Source organism: Felis catus, chromosome B2 (genome assembly GCF_018350175.1).
Source record: "Felis catus isolate Fca126 chromosome B2, F.catus_Fca126_mat1.0, whole genome shotgun sequence".
Taxonomy (NCBI): domain Eukaryota; kingdom Metazoa; phylum Chordata; class Mammalia; order Carnivora; family Felidae; genus Felis; species Felis catus.
In genome coordinates, this window is record NC_058372.1 from 27,583,189 (window position 1) to 27,598,225 (window position 15,037).

The following is a 15,037-nucleotide window of genomic DNA, read 5'->3' on the forward strand; positions in this document are numbered from 1 at the left end:
CAAGAGAATTTTACAAAACATTGAACACAGTGTCGGGGACCTGGATTTGGTCTGTGGGCTGTAGTTTGCTGACTCTGGTCTAAAAGATCAAGGGTACAATGTGGTTCTAATTCTGTGATGCAGGTTTTACTCAACATCCATGTTCCTGAGCTTCCTGGGTGGTTCAAAGAGCCAGAAGGGAAGGGAGTCTGCACAGGTTAGGGAATCAGGGGTACTTTGTATGGTCTCTGACCACCTCCCACCTTCCCACACTGAATCCATTTCTGATATTTCCCCAGAGATTCTCAGAGCAGATGTGGGTACATGAAGTGGGATCCTGTGTCCATCAGAAGTGCCTTTCTGGTTAACCTTTCTGATTAACCCATATGAATGAATTGTTCATTGAAATCCCTTCCTATTTGTGGCTATAGCCAAAATTTGTGGCTAAGTTCAAATTTTATGAACTTCTGGAACAAGAAGCATGCCCTCTATAAACCAAATCTTCAGGTTTCTCAAGTATAAAAGACCAGGAGAAAATTTAGGATCATTATGCCCATGAAGAATCTTTCCAGCTCACATGGATATATTTGAATCTTAAACAAATTAGCTAATAGACTAAAATAATCTGAATTAGAGACTAATGGGAAAAATAGTTACTAAGTTATTTTAAGATTGAACTCTGATGGTTGTTAATTTTGGTATATAAGTGTTTGGATGTTCACACGGTATCCATATCATCTTTGCAGTATCACATGTTTAAGATTCTAGGAGACCAGGAGAAAAAGAAAGTACAAGTGCTGACTTTTGCATGTGTTTTTCCTAATCTGCTTTTCCTTGCTTCTGCATTAATCAGAGGACAGCAAGAGAATCACCACCATTACACAGCAAGCTTGGGAAAACTATTGAAGAAACATTCTGAACATGTTCTGGGAACAGAAGAAAGGATTCAAACCAATTCACCAGCTCATCCTCATCTGTAGAGTATTGGCAAAATAAATTCAGAGTTTATCTGGTTGAAGGAGTAAAATCCTACCTGGGCATAGAAAAGGAAACAAGTACTGGAAATACACAAGGGACCTCCTGGGACTAAGGGTAAGTGGTATAGAACCAGAAATGGGGCATGGATGTGGTCAAGCTCATTCTTTTCTTTCCTCCTTCCTGAACCCAGGTGTCTCATATCTGGTTTGACATGGAGACTTCTACAGTTTCAAACATTTCTTTGCAGAGCATCCTTCTCTGCTTACTTGCTGGTGTGGTGGTTCCAAATGGGCGTCCTCAAAGAAAGCATCTCATTCTGGAATCCCCATACCTCAAAGAGAATCAAATGCATAGAAAGATCTTAATTCTTTATTAACTAGCCCCTTGACAAAACAGTCATAATTGAATAAATACGGTCTCCATAGCTAACTAGATATTCCTTGGCTAAACTTCATATTGTGGGGAGGGAGAAATAAATTAGCCAGTCATGAGCCAATATCCACTATTTGTGCAATCTTCTGTGAGACTGTGATTCCCAGGAAAGTAAAGACTATCCCTGCTACCAGTGAGGCACTTCTCAGAAGACATATGGGTACCCCAAAAAGTACTAATACTAGTGCTCTCATTTAGTCTAAAAACCTGGTTACTGAAACAGTGATATATCAATTTAACAAGTTTCTTTAGTCATATCAAAGTCTAAACGACTTAGGGGATTCTTAAAGTTACATACCCCACAGAGAAGGACTCCTCAGACTTTAAACAGTGGGTGATAAATCCTGGCAGAAGGCAAGGTGGGGACTCTTCCTATGTTCACATCAACACAGACTTATGTCTGCCATTGGTTCACAAAGACCACAATGGGGGAGGACATCAACTGATTAAAGATAATTTGCCTACTTGTATCATGTCATTTTAAACATCGCCATACACCATATTATATACTAGAATGTTCCTTTGGAAAGAAATGCTTCAGCCCTAATGGCACAGCCCTACACTAGTGTGCCCATCTGTCCTCATTTGCTTGGAAACATCCTCACATTGTTACTAAAAGCCCCACATCCTAGGGAATCCCTGGTCTCCCTAACCAACCATCAGTCTGAGCCATAGAAGTTGGGCTATGAGTATCCAGTCGTCTTCTTCTCCATCTAATATGATTCTGAAAGCAGCCTCAGAGCTAAAAATGCCTTGTTAAGTCAGTGGGCTGCCTCATTGCATATTTCCTCAGTTGATGCTAGCACCTTCTCTATTTCCCAGAGGCTTTGTTCTGCAAGCTCTCCATGCCTGAGGTTTGGTATAGCACTTAGCCCATCTGAAAGGGAACGAGTGCTCACCATCTCCTTCCAGAAGGAGATAAAGGGGGAATAACCAGCCCATTCTCAAAGACACTTGCAGGCCTAGACGAGATAGAAAATCACTCGTGCAAACACATAGCTTCCACCACTGATACCATCATATCAGAATACTAGGACCTGACATAATAAGACTATGTACCTATATGGTATATACACTTAAAACTAATAGGATATTATAATGTCAATTATACTTCAGTTAAAAACAAGTTTACTTATTTCTGTCCTCCTATGTAGTGTAAATATTCTGAGACAGAAGATTTGTCTTTTTTTTTTTTTTTTTTTTGTAAATGACTGTGTTCCCAATGTCAGGAATAGTGAGTAGTACATAAAAGGCTCTTAATAAATATTTATTGAATAAAGGAGAACAAATGGAGATAGAAAGACAGTTAGAAATTATTAGTTTTAGCTACTATAACAAAGAACCATAGATTGGATGTTTTATATATACAATAAATTTATTTCTCATGGTTCAGGAGACTAGATGTCCAAAATCAGCATGCCAGCATGACCAAGTTCTGTTGAGAGCCCTTGTCTAGGTTACAGACTGCCACTTTCTTGTACCCTTAACATGGCAGAGAGCAAAAAGGGGAAGGAAGCAAGAGTCTTGCTTGACTCTTAGAAGGGCAGTAAATCCGCTTTAGGAGGGCCCCATTCTCATAATATCATTAATCCCTCCATCACCTCTCAAAGGCCTCACCTCTTAGTATCATCATACTGGGGGATAGGGTTTCAACACATGAATTTAGGGGCTGGACACAAGCATTCAGTTTATAATAGGTGGATAATGTAACAACCCAGGAGAAAGACAGTACAGGCCTGAATGAAGCTGGTTTCTGGGAGCAGGAATTAAAAAGATACTAATGCTCTCTGCCTGAAAAGTGCCCATTCATATATTTTCTTTATTCAAAGTATTTTTAATCACTTGCTTTCTGTAACTTCTACTCATTACACACACACACACACACACACACACACACACACTCTTTAAAAAAATGTATAATGGACAATCTCAGACTTATCTGAAATAGAAAATAGCATAATCAACCCCCTTGCAAGGTGATGAACTTTTGATCAATCTTGTTTTACCTATATTCCATCTACTTCTCCCTTTTCCTGGATTCTTAGAAAACAAAGTCTCAGAAATCATGTGATTTCATTGGTATGGTATTTTCTTTTTAAATACCTTTCTACTACTGTTAAAAATAGTTGGTATGACCTCATGCTGGTCAGAGTGATTAAAATAAACAAATCAGGAGACTATAGATGCTGGCAAGGATGTGGAGAAACGGGAACCCTCTTGCACTGTTGGTGCGAATGCAAACTGGTGCAGTCACTCTGGAAAACAGTGTGGAGGTTCCTTAAAAAATTGAAAATAGAACTACCCTATTACCCAGCAATAGCACTACTAAGAATTTACCCAAGAGATACAGGAGTGCTGATGCATAGGGGCAAATGTACACCAATGTTTTTAGTAGCACTTTCAACAATAGCCAAATTATGGAAAGAGCCTAAATGTCAATCAACTGATGAATGGATAAAAGAAGATGTGGTTTGTATATACAATGGAATACTATTTGGCAATGAGAAAGAATGAAATCTGGCCATTTGTAGCAATGTGGATGGAACTGGAGAGTATTATGTGAAGTGAAATAAGTCAGGCAGAAAGACAGATACCATATGTTTTCACTCATATGTGGATCCTGAGAAATTTAACAGAAGACCATGGAGGAGGGGAAGGGGGAAAAATGTTACAGAGAGGAAGGGAGGCAAACCATAAGAGACTCTTGGATACAGAGAACAAACTGAGGTTTGATGTGGGTGGAGGAGAGGGAAAAGTGGGTGATGGGCATTGAGGAGGGCACTTGTTGGGATGAGCACTGGGTGTTGTATGGAAACTAATTTGTCAATAAATTATATTTTTAAAATGGTTTGTATGTATTAGACCAATTTTAAGCAGATGAAATGAACAGGAGGTGTAATTAACCTAAGATGAAACTACTGGTATTTTACAAAAGTTCCTCTGGTACTAATATGCAGCCAGGGATGCTTGTTCTTCTGTGTGTTCATGGAACCTGGTATCCTAGGTATGATTCAGGGGTTTGCTTGTCTGTAATTCCCATGAGACTTTATGGTCAAGGTCTCCCCAATTAGCTAGTAAGCTTATGAGCCCTATTCACCACAGTATCCCAAATATACTCAAACTATAGAAAATTCCTAATAGGTACATGGACATAAATATTTTTAAAGGTACAATCAATAGGATTTTTCAATTACTTGTGTAGGTCAATAGGCTAAGGTACTGGAAAGGTTTACAATTTATTCCCAGGCTTGTGTTGAAGTCATTGAAACATGGTGATGCCATTGCATAAACCAGGAAGTGTGTTACAGGACAGTGATTAAATCAGTTTGGCAATGTCAAATTTGAGATGCCTATTGGGTACCAAACTAAAGAAGTTCAGCAAGCAGTGCAAAATGTGCATTTAGTGTCCATGAAGGAGACCAAATCTAGAGAGAAACATTTGGGTGTTCACCAGTTAGAAATAACAGATATAGAGGAGAAAGAATTGAGAGAGCCAGTGTAGAAAGTTTTGGGGGTCGGGACTGAGGGCAGGAATTTAGGGACCAGGAGGAGGAAGAGGCTATAGCAAAGAATTTTTCTGGATAAGAATTTGAGAGAAAAGAACAGTGTGTAGTTATTAAAGAGAACTGAACATTATGAATATACTTAATATTCATTATTAAGTAAACACCTTCAGTGTTCACTTCATGAACACTTAAAAGTGTCAAAAGGGTAAATTTTATGTTGTGTATATTTTAATACACACACACACACACACACACACACACAGATAAAGATTGCAAGCTCTAAGAAGTGGGTAAGTGGCCCCTCCAAACACCAGAGACAGGGTAAGGAAAATGAGATGCAAATGCTAGGTCATTGATTTGCTAAGCATGAGGTCACTGCTTTTCATCAACCAGGGATCAGTTCAGTGAAGACTGGAAGAGGGACAGGGATATCAGATTATAGGGAAGAGATAAGAGGAAGAAGCAGAGATCACAAGGATGCATTTCTTTTTAGAAAAAGGTTGTAGATTTGGGGTGGTGGCTTTGGGAAATTATTTCTCAAAGTGTGATCCTTGAATCCACCACATCAGAATCATCTGGAATATTCAGTAAGATTCTTGGGGCTATACCAGATGTATTGAGTCAGACACTATATGGTGATGAGATCAGAATTTCATTTTTTCTTAAATTTAAAGATCAAACTGGCTTTATTCAATGATTCATGAATTAGGCAGCATTCCATTTAGCGAAAGAAAGGAGCTCTATCGAGCTATAGAAAAGGTTTTTAAAGGCAGAAAAGGGGCAGAAAGAGGAAATCATTTTTGGGGGGTGATAGATCAACTTTATTTTTATGTATTTATTTATTTATTTATTTATTTATTTATTTTTAAATATAATTTATTGTCAAGTTAGCTAACATACAGTATGTTTTCACTCATATGTGTAATTTGAGAAACTTAACAGAAGACCATGGGGAAAGGGAAGGGGAAAAATAGTTTCAAATAGAGAGGAAGGAAAACCATAAGAGATTCTTAAATACAAAGAATAAACTGAGGGTTGATGAGGGTTGTGGGGGGGACAGGAAGATAGGTGATGAGCATTTGTTGGATGAGCACTGGGTGTTGTATGTAAGCGATGAATTATGGGAATATATTCACAAAACCAAGAGCACACTGTATACAGAATTTCATTCTAGAGGAGTTCAGGGGTGGTTTTTATGAACACTAAAATTTCAGCACCATAGTTAAGCTGGAAGGTTGTCTGCTGGAAGATTGAAGATGGTCATACCTAGGCATGTTTCTAGCAGAAGGAAGGGTCAGGAGGACAGGAAGATATTTTTCATTTGGTGCTGGAGGTGGTGGCCTCAAACAAACCCAGAGGAGACTGAAAGTGCATATGGAAGCAGATAAAGGAGCAGAGAAGTATGGGAGGGAGGAAGAGGAATGGGTGAGAGTGCTCCCTGAAATGGAACGAAGGACTGAGCTGCTGCAGGGCCCAGGCCCCTTGTCAATCAAAGAATGTGAAACTTGGGATCTCACAGGTCTCAAGAAAGATAGACATCAGGTTCTACCCAGGGCAAGGTGCCACCATAGCAGATCATCAGCTGGAATGGGAATCCCAGAGGCTGGCAGAGACTTCAGTGAGAGGGAGGGCTGTGTCCATGGTGCGAGGGTGGTCAGGGGAGCCAGACAAGGATGGGAGGCAGGCTTAGTGTGAGGAAGGGCAGGGAAAAGGTGAAAGCTCTCCCTATGGTCAGAGGGTGTTCCAAAGGTGAACTTTCTCTCAGAGGGGCTGGTGTAGGAGCCTTCAGTCAGGATGGGTAGAACTTCTCCACAAAAATACTTGAGCACCTCACAGGAGTTACTATATTTACTTGAAAAAGATAGAGCCTCTTTTTATACAGATTCCACTATTCACACTCTACCTCATTAGCCTTCCCACTGCTACTCTGTTGACGTTGTTTCAACCCCAAGAAAACTTGGTTGGCTGGTACTTATTTCTTTTATCTGGGTTTCTCATAATCCCTCTGAGGAAAGAAACTTCAAAATAAGAGATGTGAAAGAGGGGGTTGAGGAAGCCTTGCCTGTGGGTGCAGGGGTTATTACATGCAGCCTTTGGGAGAAGCTTGAGCTAACCCTTGCTCCTCTGGCACTAACTTAGAGCCTCATTGTGCTTGTTTTATTTATGGCATGGAGACAATAACACCTGTTTCACTGGGTAGCTGCAAGGATTGACTGAAAAAAAATGTGTACAATATAATTAGCTTATTATGTGACACACGTAAGAAGAAATGGTAGCTGCTGTTGAGGTAGTGGTAATATATTTCATTATTATTATCATTATTATTAGATAAATTCAGACATTTCCTTGGGAAGGAAATACCGGGAGATTGTTCTGATGTAGCCAGGAAAGACAGCAACCACGGTCACCAGCAGCAGTATCTTTAGATGATTTGTACCCTCCTAGCATGTCTCCATCTAGCTCAGTGGTTCTCACACCTGGCTACACATTAAAACCAAAGTTTTAAGGATACTAATACTCAGGTCCTACCTCAGGTGAAACCAGAATCCCTGTGCAATCTAGTGAGGTCCAGATCAGACCAGTTTTCAAAGGCTCCTTAGGTAATTTCCAGGCACCACCTGAAGTGAGCACTGTCAAGTAGCTGGACTCTAATGGCAGGAGGTGGGGTGAGGATATTCAAGATGCTTTACAACTAGGTCGTGATTTACTGTCACACAGGGTTTTTAGGTGACTAAAGGAAATGCTGGGACCACCCAAGTCCTGCCCACACATGCTCTAAGGCTATATGCTCTTTTTTTCGGCAACTGATGTCGCCCTTCAGGACCAAATTGATATTTGGCATGAATGCACATTTCAGCAGGTGGAAAAGTACTTGTCTGAGTAGAGGATGAGTCTACAGGATCCTGGGATGATTTTTCTAGACCTTACGTTCCCAGGACAGACGTCTTAGGAAAGCACAGAGCATATCACTCTCCTCGTCAATCTGGCTGCTTGGGAAGTTGTAGTCCAAATGTAGATATTTTGTCCTCACTCTTCACTTTAATTTGGTATCTTTATTCAAGATGAAGCCGGGGTTTTTGGGGTTATCTCTACAGTGACTTTCTCCTCTCTTTATCAGTGTGAGGGGTCGGGTAGGGGAGTGTTCTGCCCATTTTTCTGGAATATCCTTTAGTAATGAGCACTATACAAGCAGTAAGCGGTCTGTAAGGCATAGGACAGACTGAGGCTTTCTCACATTTGCCCTGAAGAACCTACCTCAAGGAGATAAAGTCCATTCTCCTGGTAGAGATAATTCCATGACATTAAAGCCACTGCCTCATGTTGGATACCACAGGTTCTCATCTTCAGGTCTGAGTTCCCTGTGCTTATAGATCATGGGCTTCATTTTCAATTTTCAATCCCAGTGGGAAAGGTTAATCTGCCCAAACATGTGTGGGAGGACATAAGCAAGTGGGGTGAAGAGGAAAAAGTAGAAATCAGGAAACATGGATTCTAGTACGAATTCCCCTACAAATCAGCTTTACAGACACAGACAAATTACTTCTGTCTCCAGCCTCGTCAGCTAAAATGTGAGATCAGATCACATAGGTGGTTCCCAATAGATGTCTTTTCTTTCCACACCTAGGGATCTGGGGGCCTCTTTTAACAATTCAGTTTTGCCCTGATGTCCCCAAGATCTAGAGCATACATGTTGGGAACTTTTACCTTATATCAACTTTATGGTCTCTTCTAGTTCTAATGTTGTCTAATTTTTCCCACTCTATGTTTTTTAGCCTGATATTGCTACAACTTCTTCAGCTGGGGAATACCCAAACCACCAGTGCTAGCCACATCAGTCTTTGTAGCGGCTGAGAGGTATGTGTTGGCTCCTAGAACCATTTTAAGTAATGAACCTAGTGAGGAAAATCACCATAGTAACCTAACTCTTGGCTCCTTTCCACTCCCACCCTTCTCCCAGACCACACCCTTTTTGGCCACTGATGAGTTTAGGTTACACATGGAGATGCTGTGCCATGTGGCAATTGTGGATTTAACTTAATGAGGGCCAAGTAAATGGTAATTGCCTTCCCCAGTCATGCCAGTAATTGGATGGTGAGGCCATATCTTCAGGGCTCTTAGTGCTTGGAACAAATGGTTCAGTGTTGCAACCCCTATTGCCACATGACCTAGGGTAACTCCTGAGCGTTCTTCTGCCAGGAGGATAGCAGTACATTTCTCATGGAAAACACAGAAGTCTACTCAGAAATGTACAAGGGAATGAAAGTATAATGTCTGATTTCAAACAAAGGCTCTGCTGAGTTGCTGCTGAATCTCTGCTGTAACGTGGGTAAGGTTTAAAGATGGCTTCCCTGAATAAAATCCCATTTTACTCTTTTTCATGCCTTCTCTTTTCCCAGGCTCAAGTAACAGAAACTGAAAGCTTTGACACAGCGGTTGCTTATTTGCAGATATTTATATCCCCATTCAACAATACAGAAGTTACTGAATGCTTACTGTGTACTGGGCTGAAGCCTGCTTGAATGTGCACTCTTGCTATTTGCACATATTTCTTCCACCTGAAATGTTGTTCTTCATCTCTCTGAACTCATCAACATTATTATTTATCAAGGCTCTGATCAAATATCACTTTTTCATGCCTGGGAAAGAGATCTTGGCCCCTTCTGAATTCTTGTGATACTTACTGTCTGTCACATTGATGTGGCCCCATGGCCTGCCCTTCTCTGTTGTTCGCAGACCTGCTCTAAGACTTTGCCAGCCTGCAGATTCCCTGAAAGTAGGCTTTGGGTATTCACCCTCTTCATATCGGCACCCAGCAGATTAGATCAATGGCTCTGAGGTACAAGTGAAACATTAAGCAAATATTGTGTGGTTTGGGATTTGTTTGCTTTTATTATAGGAAGACCTGGAAATATCACAGTAAGATGGACTTCCTAAGCTCTTCAAAGGCACTGGGTTAGAATATGCAAAGTCCTCATGAATTAGATTTCTAGTTCAGCAGAGTTTGAGACCCCTTGGTTCATTAGAAAAAGGAATAGCAGCTATTTTCTTTGGTTTCTGATTTTTTTTTTCTGGTTCCAGTTCTGGGTCTCTGTTTCTGAGATTGGTAATTTCTAGAGGTCAGCCTACTGCCTACTATTCCCCACGGCTGTTAGGAGTGATTTGATTCAATGAGGCATGTTCACCAGCAGCACAGGGAAGCAGCATCAAGGTGAGGGGTTCCTAGGATATAGTGATCCAGTGCTAAAACTGATGCAGCCTTAGTGGGTTACCCTGAAGAAAATCTGTGTAGCTTCAAGAATCTTAGAGATAAGTACAGGAAAGGAAGTGGAGAGGGCATGATGACTAGTTTTACCTGGTCATGGAGGCTTTGGCAGCAGACATAGCAAGGACACCAGTGAGGACAAGCTGGAAACAAGAGGACCTGGGCCGAAGTAGTCTACTGATAAGTGGTGCCCTTTGGAAACGACAGCATATAGCCATATAACACTGCAAAGACAAGTCCTGAAAACACCTGCCAATGCCCAGCTTATCATATGGAAGATTTACAAGCAAAACCCTAGAAGGCATAGCTACCCCGCATCAGAGACATGCAAATGGAGGGAATCAATGACAAGTCAGACTCGGGCCCATCCTCTGTAGGAATCTAGAAGATGTGAAACACCGTTTAGAGAGCTCTGAAATGTGATTTTAAATTTTAAGAATTTCCAAGCTGGTCCAGTTTGAAACAGGCATTTGGGAAGATCAGCTCTGTTCTAAGGAGAGGTCACATCACTGAGGTCTATGTCACTGTCACCTGTCTACTACATACAGCTGAGGGGTTTCAATCCAGGGCTTGAGCCAAAGGATTGTGGGTGATTTATCTTGTGAAAGATGGAAAACAGGAAAACTGCAGTCACTGCCATCTTAGCAGAGGGATGATGTAACTCGTAACATTTAACCCTAGTTTAATTATTATAGATGGGGCCACTGATAATACATCAAAGTCAGTATTAAGCTAACTGTGATGACAGTCTTAGTTGATCAATTATCTGGGGAGAGTCATGTTATTTTGATCTTTCAGGGAGATCAGGGATGGCTCAATATTGTTGTCTAAGAACATTAGCCAATAAAAGTAAAGAAGCTCCATCTTAACCATCCTATTAGGATAAGCATTTAAAAATGCCCTGTAAAATGCTAAACAAGTATTTGGAAATTAATGATTTGGTTAATCTGCTGGATGTTAGGAAATGCAGTTAAAGCCACTTTCATTCATTTTTGAAGAGGTTTTGTGCCCAGGTGGAAGATAGTCTGCTGTCTACAGGGGGGAATTTATTGAATGCATACACACACACACACACACACACACACACACACACACGGATCAGGATTGATAGAGAAAGAGGAAGATAATGGAAACTGCTACCTGCTGGGCCATCAGGAAAAGTGAGAGAGAAGAAATAGAGGAACTGCTTACTTTGGTTCTTGGTGTCTGTTCCCTCCAGTTCTGTGCACACAGAGCCTCAGTATAAATCCCTTTTTCATCTTGAGAACTCAAGTATGTTTCATTTCCTACACTGAGGACAACAAACATAATTACAAACTATATCTTCGCAATAACACAGAATATCAACCATTTTTGCAGACTTTTTTTAATGGAAAAGGAAAAAAAATCTCTAATAAGGCTAACTCTGAATTTAGAAAGAGGGGGGGAGATTGGATGACTAGTTGTGCCTTCTTAGTACTTGGTAAAGCACTTTTCAGAATTATATGTATATAAGTAGCACTAAAATAAAAATAATTCAAGAAATTATATCCCATCAAAAAAGGTCTATTTTGGTATTTCTGATGATTTCACTATCAGCTTGAGTTATTTATTTTTTTCAAGAATGTTATGTTTGGAGACAATTTTCAACAGTGAGTCAACGTTTGTTTGCTTGTATTGGTTTCACCTTCTGTTATTTTTCCTCACTGCTCTTTCAGCTTTCACCATTTATTGAACCCTGATGAAAGAAGGATGTCTGCTCATTGATATGCTGACAACTTGATAAGTCACCCACATATGTGCCACACACACATCCCCCACACACATACCACACCCCACACACATATCACACACACTCCACACACTCACATCATATACCACACACATATCACACATACTACACATACTACACACACACACACACACAAACCACATACATATGCCATGCATACACACCACACACACATACCACATGCCACATACACACCACATGCAATACCAACATACCAGAAACACACACACACACACACACACACACACACACACACCACATACCACACACACGTCAGACTCATACACAGTGAATAGTGTGGAGATTTTTCTTCAGAATGGCCTGCTTAATAAGCACTCCATTTTCTAGAAATTAATACTTGTCTGTTCTTATGGCTATAAATAAGCAGGTTAATCACCATGTGCTTTTGGCTTTGATGACGAAAGTTCCTCAAATCAGCTTTGTGCTTCCTGTAAAGGAGGTCACTGTTCTGTCCATCTATAGCTGAGAATGCATGCATCTCCTCATGTGGAAGCAGAGTGGCTCTCACTTGATAGGAACCCTGGAATCTGCAGCTCCTGTTCCAGGCTTCCAGTCAATAAAAAGCTGTACCTTAGAGTATTTCAGCAAATGACAAGGAAAACTACTTATTTAAATTATCAACATGAGGTACAATCTTTGAGGTGCCAGCTAATATCTTTCCAATATCTATATTTTGATGGCACTTGAAATTCCCAAGAACTCATATGCTCTGTCTGATGACCAGTGGTTTCAACAACAGAGTGAAGTATTTGTTATTCTTACTGAATTCACATCAAGAAAACTGAAGCTCTGAGAAAAGAATTGATTTGTTCATTGTCACATGATCAGTCTTCAGCATTTACCAGGACAAGATTCAAACTGTCCTGCTTTCTTCTTTACATGTAGGAGAAACTTTATTCTTTTAATTTATTGCTTTAAGGTCTTTCATTATATCATTTACCAACGAAGGCACTGTTAAGATAATAGGGTTAGAGAATGTTTTAGATAGACTTCTGAGGGCAGTTGTGTAAATTAAGTTAGATAAATCATTGTAAATTATTAATTTATAGCCCTGGAATTGATAAAGAGCATGTGCTTATGACAGCATGCTCAGACCTGTTCTGTTTTGAACTAACTGCCTGGCTAGTGAAACATCACACAAGTCTTATACATGTGTTTCTTTTAGTCTGTGATTATGAAACTTGAAGACGTGCTTTTCTGGAATATTATATTTTCTTCAAAACTCTCTCTTGCTCTCTAGTTTAATCTATTCCATCTGAAATGAGCCCTGCGGGTGTTGCTGAAGAGAGTTAAAACACACTGCATCAGCAGCTGCACAGCCAGAAAACTGTAAGAACCAGAGGCCTTGTCTGAAGCTTGACAAAGGTGCCAAGGATGAAGGAGACTGAGAATTTTCATGTTTGTTTCCTTCCGCTCACTGGTATGCTTCTGTTCCTCCAATTGATAGAAGTGAGGAAGTTCCTCATCTGAAACTTATTTTCCAGAATTTGATATTTCTTTAAGAAACTCGAAAGAGTAGTTGCTCCCTAAACTCTGGTTGTAGAAGATCAGGCTGGTGTCTCCTGGCCTATGTGTTACCTCCTCATCCATCTTGGATGGACATGAAAGTGGAGATTGTACTGTTTGTTCTTGTTTCTGTAGCATAAATCTTGTCTCCCTGATTTCCTTAAGGGTAAGAACCATGATTTATACTTGCTGATATTTAACAAGTCTTCTGAAAATACTCAGTAGTGAATTGACGGGTGATTAGACATTAATAAAATCCATATCACTGTGTCTTTGGTCAAGTCTGTCTATAACAGATTAGATTAGAGAATCATGTCTAGACAAGAATCCCACCAAGAATTCTGGGATTTTCTGGAGAAGGAGGCCATCACTACCTCTGTGTCAGTCCTTCTGATCTATTCATATCCAGTCCTGAGAACATTCTATTCCCTCAGATCTGAGTGTATAATACCAAGTAGCTACAAGCATGAGTGTGGAGTTAGGCTCTAGCAGGTGCCACAAATTTCATGGGTAACCTCAGGCAAGTTAGCTAACCAACTAGTGACTCTGTTTCCCCATTCTAACATGGACATAATTATGGTAAGTACCTGATCAGTGCTTACAAATGTAGCAAGTGTTTAATGGAGCTTGAAATTTTTATGGTTATTTACCACCTCTCTGGCATCTTAAATGTACAAAATTCTTAAGTCTATTTACACAGTCTTACTCAGCATTTATTTCTTTATCTTTCTTCATCATTAGCAACTTGTTTCCATTAGCTGAACTGAAAAGCAGGCTCTTCTTATGAGGAGAGCCACAAGTCTTTCCTGGGGTTCCCTTTTTCAGAGAAAAAAAAATGGGAATTACTCCCATTTTGACCATTTCCTTTGCTTCAACCTTGTTACAGATCTCTCCCTTCCCAAAGAGATCTCCATGTTTTGTTATTTCTTTTAGGGTCTCCTGTACCCTACTTGCCTTCCATCCATCCTTGCTCTAACTCTCTGCCCAGAGATGCTCCAAGGTAGTGGTCACAATCTAAAAACCAAATTCAGTTCACAGGTGTGTGATTTAAAAAAAAAGTCAAATTAGTTGCCAACATACTTAAAAATAGAAAGCTTTTAAGATTTTGGGTGTCTGGCTCTTCTGAAAGCCATAAGAACATCCAACACTGGGTCTGTATTGCACAAGGCAAGAATCCGAGGAGGGGAGTGAATGTGGGCACCTGGAGTTATTATAGACTCTCTCCAGTATCCCCCACTCCCAGGGAGGTCTGAGCCAGCTTCCAGCTGCTCTCCGTCACCTGCTATCCTTACTCAAATTCTGAAGACATTTAATTTTGTGACAGAGTATGGAAGTCTGAGCATAGTGACCCAAAATGGTATAAAAGCTTTGAAGTGCAAACACCGAGCTACAAGTCTTGGCATCTACTAGTTGTCTGATTGTAAGCTGATCCCTTAATTTTTTTTTTTTTTGTTTGTTTCCTTACTTGGTAGGGGATAAGGACCCTGACCTCCTTCCTTTACAGGGATATTGAGAGGAATTCAGGAGACAATGGGCCTGAATGTTCTTTGTTGTCTAATGAAAGACAATACAGACTTTGAC

At 40.3% G+C, this 15,037-nt stretch overlaps 1 long non-coding RNA gene across 1 annotated transcript; it reads left to right on the forward strand.

The window, feature by feature from the left end:
- Positions 1–727: 727 nt before the first annotated feature.
- Positions 728–13,408, forward strand: LOC123385691. The gene is made up of 3 exons (XR_006598651.1): positions 728–1,071; positions 8,669–8,750; positions 13,191–13,408. It is a non-coding gene; the product is annotated as an uncharacterized LOC123385691 (long non-coding RNA).
- The last annotated feature ends 1,629 nt before the right edge of the window (positions 13,409–15,037 follow it).